The sequence below is a fragment of the Rhinolophus ferrumequinum genome, chromosome 3, assembly GCF_004115265.2.
Source record: "Rhinolophus ferrumequinum isolate MPI-CBG mRhiFer1 chromosome 3, mRhiFer1_v1.p, whole genome shotgun sequence".
NCBI classification, from domain to species: domain Eukaryota; kingdom Metazoa; phylum Chordata; class Mammalia; order Chiroptera; family Rhinolophidae; genus Rhinolophus; species Rhinolophus ferrumequinum.
The window spans coordinates 10,005,894-10,013,513 of record NC_046286.1 but is presented as its reverse complement, the minus strand read 5'-3'; the positions used below and the strand labels follow the sequence as shown (position 1 = coordinate 10,013,513).

Sequence of the window (7,620 nt, the reverse complement as noted above, 5' to 3'; positions counted from 1 at the left end):
TCCTCATGGGGAAATGAGGGGGAAAACATCAAGTCCCATGCTTTCCACGGCTTGGCAATGTTCGTTCTCAGATGTCTTCTCAGCGAATCTCCGTGTTTTCAATTACCTCCTAACTCACCTCCAGAGAGCCCAGCCAAGCCGGAGGATTAGTAGAATAATGAGTTTAAATTATTTAGTGTTTTCCCCCCCTGTCTTTTTTTCTGTGGCAACATTGAATCTAATCCAGGTCCAGATGCATTGGATGATACGTGACAGGTTATGGCTAATAACTGATATCATTTTTAAATTAATATGCAAATTTCCCCTCACAGCTGAGGAATGAAACGGCAAGTAAGAGACAGCAGGCAAGAGAGGGTGTCAACAGGGAATGAGCGAGAACGGAGAGGAGGCTGCAGGGTTTCCTTTTTATCCTGGAGTCTAATCAGAATCTTCAGATGAGGAACAGGGGAGGTGAAACTTGATAACTTGGAAAATCTTCCTTGTGGAACAGAGTTGCTTCCAAAGGTACTCACACCTTCCTCTGCAGGGAGGCTGTAGGACCTTTGAGTGGCAGAGCTGGAGGGGAATCCACCCCCATTTTACAGATAAAGGAACTGAGGCCCGAAGTTACAAAGCATTCTGGGAGCAAGGCTATGGCTACAAACCAGTTTGTTGAGGGTCCATGTGCCAGTGAGATGGGGAGAAAGATCAGTCTTCCCTGACGTGAGTAGCAGAAGAAAGATTCCTTCCATTCCCAACTCTGAAAACCCATCCCTTTTAGTTCCAGAAGCAGGTTCTCTAATGTATGAGATTCTCTGTAGGGCGTGGTCGAAGTTCTGGCCGTTTCTGACAATACCAGCTGGACGACTGAATTTATCAATGAAGCCATGAATATGGGGTGCACAATTAGGCACCTACTATGTGCCAGTCATTCTGTGGAGCACTTGAGAGAGGCTTTTATCCTATGTGTCATTGTTTTCACTTAACAGATGAGAAAGCCAAGTACCACTAAGTGACCTCCCCAGGGAAGAGAGTTCACAGCAGAGGCAGGTCTGGGTTCCGGGGTTCCTCACTCAGTCTGTCCTGCTGCTCACCCTGTCTCTCAGGCCTACTGTGTGCTTTCAGGCTAGATGCCAATGATCACACAATCATAGTTGTATCCGCCTGGATTCCCTCTGTTTATTTTGAAAGGACTCATGGAAAAATGAGTTGGCAGCTTCCCAGCTCACCCTGGAATGAGGGGTTTTGGGGAAGGAACGGTCCACTGGCTGCAGGTGACCCTCAACTAGTGAAAAGGACGCGGTAGTTTTTTGGCTGGGAGGGAGCTGGGCCCAGGCATAGAGTGTCCTGGTCCCAAAAGTGACACCTGGGGTGTTTCATTAGGCAGGACCGTCTCAGCAGGTGGTTTGTTCCCTTAATCACTTAATCTTGGTGTCGGTTCCCTCCATGTGTATTTACCTCCTGCCTTTGCTGTTATTTGAGAGCTGCATCTCAGATTGTGGGGCAGTTGAATGCTGGAGGCAGGGAGGCGGTGGGGACAGAGGACTGCAGGAGGCCAGGGCCCAGGGACGCATAGAGGCCTCCCTGCTCACCTTTCTCAGACTCAAGGCCCTCCACGGAAAGCAATGACTCAGAGGCGAGATTCCCAAAGGGAAGTTGGGGCCGAGGGACGAGACGGGGAGTCCCAGGCCGCGCTGTTCAATAGCGTGGTCACTGGCCACACGTGGCTATTTACATCTAAATTAATTGAAACGTAACAATTCATATATATTTCTCATACAATTCAAACTTCACTCCCTCGGTCGTACTAGCCGTCACACTAGTGTTCAATGGCCACCATGACGATGGCTGTTGTATGAGCGTGAACGGAGCATTTGTACCATCACAGAAAGCTTCGATGGACGGTGCCATTCTAAGGTGTTTTCTACATCTTAGGCATCTGATCCCTGGTCTGGTTCCCAGGAGAGCCTTCCTGGTCCTCTAGATCTTACCTCTTCCTGCAACACCCAGTTCAGAGCGCTGCATGTGTATGTGTGGGGGGGGTGGGGTGAAGGGGTGGGGTGGGGGGTGGGTGAAGGGGTGGGGTGGGGGGGTGGGTGAAGGGGTGGGGTGGGGGGGTGGGTGAAGGGGTGGGGTGGGGGGGGTGGGTGAAGGGGTGGGGTGGGGGGGTGAAGGGGTGGGGTGGGGGGGTGGGTGAAGGGGTGGGGTGGGGGTGGGTGAAGGGGTGGGGTGGGGGGTGGGTGAAGGGTGGGGTGGGGGGGTGGGTGAAGGGGTGGGTGGGGGGGGTGGGTGAAGGGGTGGGGTGGGGTGGGTGAAGGGGTGGGGTGGGGGGGTGGGTGAAGGGGTGGGGTGGGGGGGTGGGTGAAGGGGTGGGGTGGGGGGGTGGGTGAAGGGTGGTGGGGTGGGGGGGTGGGTGAAGGGGTGGGGGTGGGGGGGGGGGGGGTGAAGGGGTGGGGTGGGGGGGGTGGGTTGAAGGGGTGGGGTGGGGGGGGTGGGTGAAGGGGTGGGGTGGGGGGGTGGGTGAAGGGGTGGGGTGGGGGGGGGGGTGGGGTGGTGGGGTGGGGTGAAGGGTGGGGTGTGGGGTGGGTGGAGGGTGGGGTGGGGGGGGGTGGGTGAAGGGTGGGGGTGGGGGGGTGAAGGTGGTGGGGGGGTGAAGGGGTGGGTGGGGGGGTGGGTGAAGGGGGTGGGGGGGTGGGGAAGGGGTGGGGGGGTGGGGTGAAGGGGTGGGGGGGGGTGGGTGAGGGGTGGGGTGGGGGGGTGGGTGAAGGGGTGGGGTTGGGGGGGTGGGGGTGAAGGGGTGGGGTGGGGGGGTGGGTGAAGGGGGGGTGGGGGGGTGGGTGAAGGGGTGGGGTGGGGGGAGGGGTGAGGGGTGGGGGGGGGGGGGGGGGGGGGGTGACGGGTGGGGTGGGGGGGGTGCAGGGGGGGGGGGGGGGTGTAAAGGGGGGGTGGGGGGGTGGGTGAAGGGGTGGGGGTGGGGGGTGGGTGCAGGGTGGGGTGAAGGGGTGGGGTGGGGGGGTGCAGGGGTGGTTGGGGGGGTGGGGTGACGGGGGGGGTGGGGGAGGACGGACAGGGCTTGGGATCCAGCAGCCCGTCATCCAAAACCAGGAGAGGGGACAAGGTTATCCTGAGTATCCACCCAGGAGTCAAGTGACTTTAATTCCAGGAGAATAACTCCCATGTAACGAGCCATTAAAAGTTAAAAAGCTCTTCCTTTGGTCTTACAATCAACCAGTTGTAAGTGGCCGTGGAGGGTCCCTTTGACTCGGGAGTTTCAAGGTAAGGAAACCAGAGAGCACCAAAAATGAGGCAGCCTTGGGTTACCAGGGGGTGGGAGTTGTCCCCTGTTGGTCCTTTCCTTCCAAGATGAAAGTTTCCTTAAGTGTAGGACCACCGCACGTAGGAATCAACAGTTTTTAGATGGGCTACTGTAAGCAGCACCAAGAAAAAGGAGGGAAAGGAGGGAGGCAAAGAAGAAACAGAAAGACAGGGAAGGTTATGACGAGCACAAAACCCTTAAACTCCTACAGCTCCTTTGAAGGACATTACTGGTTTCAACAGTCACTTTTTCGTCTTCTGTGGTGCTTACAACATACTGATGAGGAGACAGGACACTTATTTTCATGCCCATTGTGCAGATGAGGAAATTAAGCCTCCGAGAGGAACTTGTCTGAATGAGCCTCCTCTGGCACCAAGTAGCAATCCCGTCATACCTCATGTGTCTTGTTGATTAAGGGCCAGAGAGAGGCTGAGAGCCTTAGAAGAACCAGCCCCAGGGGCTATGGGCAGCAGCAGCGACAGGCAGTACTAGCTGTGTGCAGACTGTGAAGTGCCAGGAATTATTTGCTAGCTGACAGCAGAAAGCCATTTAGCAGTGGAAGCAGGTGAGACGTCAGGAGAGGAGCCGCAGAAAGGAAGTCGCAGCCCAGGGTAGAGGAGCAGATGGAAGAGCACAGGAGAAGTGAGCTCAGCAAAAGGAGACCGGGAGAGGGGGACAGTATACAGCAAACTCAATGCCTCTGAAGAAGAGACACCCTTCCAACCTGACAGTGGGTCTCCTGCGGGGCTGGGCCAGCTGGCCCCTGGACAGTGACCCACAGCAGCGGTGAGGTGAGCAGTGGGGCTGTTGAAAATTTCCAGGTATAACTTCATCTCCTGGGCAGTTAAGTTATTCTCAATCAAATCCCTTTTTGTTGCAAGTTATAGAGCAGGTTGGTTATCAATGTTCCTCCCACTCCAAAGGAGGAGATTGGTTATCTTGATTGTTACTTCGCAAACATATCCAAGTAATGTGTATTTCCCATTGTGACCCAACACACACTCACACACACACACACACATCTATGAACCGAAACAAAACAGTACTCTCAAAACGGTACTCTTATTACGATGCACTTTCAAATTCTCTTTTCTGATCTTTAGTCTTGTCACTTTTCTTCTTTTTCCTTCCATTCTCTTTCATTTCGAAAAATGCTGGTCACAACCCACCAAATTGATTTTGCTCCTCACTAATGGGCCTTAACCTACAGTTTAAAAAAACATTGATCCTGACGAATTATATAAAAAAACGTTTGCTGCCCTTCCTCCTTACTATGCTACTTGTGTGACCCCTCCTGTTGGGAAGCTGCAATCTCCGGTAACGTGTGCTGCATTGAAGACCAGGTCAGGGTCTACAGAGGGTTCCCGGAAACACTAGAGGGAAAAAAATCTCATCACTTCTCCCTCTCAAACACAATGCTGCAACTAATATTTATCCCAGGGACAGTCAATGTCCTGACATGGGAGTTAGTTAGCTCTTTCTGCAAAACGTATTAACCAATGGGGATAGTCATTGGAGACCCCTGTGCATGTGTGCCAGGCACTCCACCAGGAACTTTCCAGATTTTATCTCATTTTCCCCTGGCTACAACCCTATGAAGTCAATATCATGAATCCCATTTTACAGATAAAAAAAACACACACACAAAAAAACAACTGAGCTCAGAGAAGACAAGCAACTAGTCTAGAGTCACACAGGGGCAGAGCTGGGGTTTAAACCCAGGTCTGTGTATATCCAAAACCTCTGTTATGTTGGGGATATGAAATTATTTGAACAGTTGAACATCAACATTACTCCAGAGTACAAAAGTGACAGAGTCTTTCTCTCTCTCTCTCTCTCTCTCTCTCTCTCTCTCTCTCTCACACACACACACACACACACACACACGCATACAACACACACCATACACAAATTACTAAATCAAATCTGCATATAATTTATTGCCCAGTAGGTGTTGGCGTGGGTACAAGGTATATTATTGGGTCCAGCCATATTGGGTCTTCACGTACCCTTCTGAGAGGAAATGCAGAAAGGTGTGAGAGAATTGGCACCTGCCCAGGGGGATTTTGCACATGGCAGTGGCCTCCTTCTAATGCAGGACACCTACTAGAGTGGATCAGCTGTTCGCCCTCCATTCTGTCCTATTTCCGAGGTGTCTTCCTGCACTGCAAAGGTTGCAAAGCTCAAAACCACATTCCTCAGACTTCCTTGTAGCTATTATTCTGCCTGTGAATTAAATTCTCCAATTAAATATTTGGGAGACAGGGAGCGGTGGAGACCACCATACTGCTTCATTTGGTTATTTTTCTACCGAAAAGGAAGATTCTGGAGATGTGGCTTTTGCTCCCTCCACAGCAGCCTTCCGATGCCCATTCTTCAGCTTCTTAGGTGTTGAGAAGCAGCTGTGGTGGACACGATGGCGGAAAACCACATTCCGGCCCCGGTCTCCGGCAAGGAGAGTAGTTCAAGAAAGATAGTCACAGGGGCACAGCTGCAGGGCTGGTTACCAGGTCCGAATTCCTGGACCCCGTTTCATGGCTATGGGTGTGATCTGCAACTCAACACCTGCAGTGGCAGCCTCAGGGGAGCAGCTCCCATGGTGGATCAGCTCCATGGTGTTCTGAGAGGCATTCCTGGGCCCAGCGGTCCTAGCCCAGCAGTCCTAGCCCTTCCCAAGATTTTCAGGCAACTAATTCCATGTCTTCAATCTCTTTCCACTTAAACTACCTGTTTTTCATTTCTTACACAGAACCTGGCTGATACATTTCCTTCCCCTCCCTGAGCATCCAATGCCCTTCTGAACATGTGCAGTGAGGAGACACTCCCTTTCAAGCAAAGAAGCCCATTCTACCATCAGGAGCTGAGTCTTGGTCTAGAACCCAACTTGCGCAATTTATCGCTTTGGCTCAGTGATTTCCATGTAGTTATAAGGGCCTATTATTCACAAATAAAAATGTTCTGTCTCATGGACGTATTGGCTGGTTCTGTTAGTCAGAACCATGTTCCGTCTTGGGGAAGCCTCAGACACGTAATCAGGTATTCTTTCTCTTTCTAGGCAGCTTGAGACACAGAGGCTTTCTGTGGAGACAGGAAGTTCCCAGAGGAAGTCACATATCCTGCTTTCCAACCTGGGAGATTGGCAGAGTGTCACCTCTCCCTTCTGAGCCTTCAGAAGCCAACAACAGATTATATCATCTATTCTCTGAATTCTTAAATGTAAGGGGAAAGGAAGGACATGTATGTGCATCACCTGGGGAGGATCTTGTTTGTCCCCAAGATAGGGAGGAGCAGTGGGGTCTGAGGGGTTGGACCCCTGCCCGGGAATGGTCCTGCATGGAGGTGACTGGCTGGCCCGAGGACGGGGTACCTACAGGAACCCTGGGCTGCCAGCATGGGCGGGCAGAGCAATCGACACCATTGCACAGATTAACAAAGTAGAGGGAGGGGACTGGTCCCAGGTCACACCGTGAGTCAGTAGGAGGATAGGGACAGCAGTTCACAGTCCTGACTCCCAGCTCAGTGCTCCTTCTACCCAGCATACCTCTACCCCTTTCTCCACAGGGAACAAGGACAGCGCACCTCTCCGGAGGGTGGGACTGAGGATATGGCCACCATTAAGAAAAAGCTGGTGTGTGAGTTCACTGGCAAATTATCTCTGCCCCACTTTTAGGAGATGAGATGTATCCATCAGGGTCCTGACAGTAAATAGATGGCACCTCAAATTGGGTCATTTGAGGAGCGTTTAAGAAAGGGATATTTACACAGCTGCACGCAGGGAGTGGGGAAGCGTTAAAGGATGGCAGAGGACTGGGGGTGGGGCAAGGGGTTCCGTTTCCATCCTAGGTCTGGACAGCCCAGGGGAAGGAGTGGCAGGTGGAACCCAGAGAGAAAGGGAGCTGTGTGGGGATCCCGTGGGACAGGAGCTGTCACCTTCAGTTAAGGAACGGCCAACCTACAGCAACACCACCAAAAGGAAGCAGGGGATAAACATCCCTACTTCTCTCCTAATTCCTGATCTCTGACTCCCTGCTAGTGCCTCTCATTGGCTGAGCCCAGCTATAAGTTGAGGGAAAGGGAGACCCAGGGATACAGTGTATAGGGGTGACTCTCTTGGGTACAGAGCAAGGTGGGGCCTGGATCTGGAGATCAAATTTATATATAGCCCAAGGGTGTCCTTGGCCTTGGAGGCAAGGAGAGAACCAATTCTCTGGATCACCCAGGTGTCTGCCATGGGGGACAGTGGGCACTGGGTTCAGAGAACCATCCCTTTCCTTCCTGGTTAGGAGCCTGATTCCCCTGTGGAGACATCCTTCAGAGAAATACTT

At 52.6% G+C, this 7,620-nt stretch overlaps 1 long non-coding RNA gene across 1 annotated transcript; it reads left to right on the top strand.

The window, feature by feature from the left end:
- Positions 1-969: 969 nt before the first annotated feature.
- LOC117020495 (uncharacterized) lies at positions 970-7,043 on the top strand. Its single transcript, XR_004422710.1, has 3 exons — positions 970-1,029; positions 6,355-6,511; positions 6,857-7,043. It is a non-coding gene; the product is annotated as an uncharacterized LOC117020495 (long non-coding RNA).
- Positions 7,044-7,620: the final 577 nt, after the last annotated feature.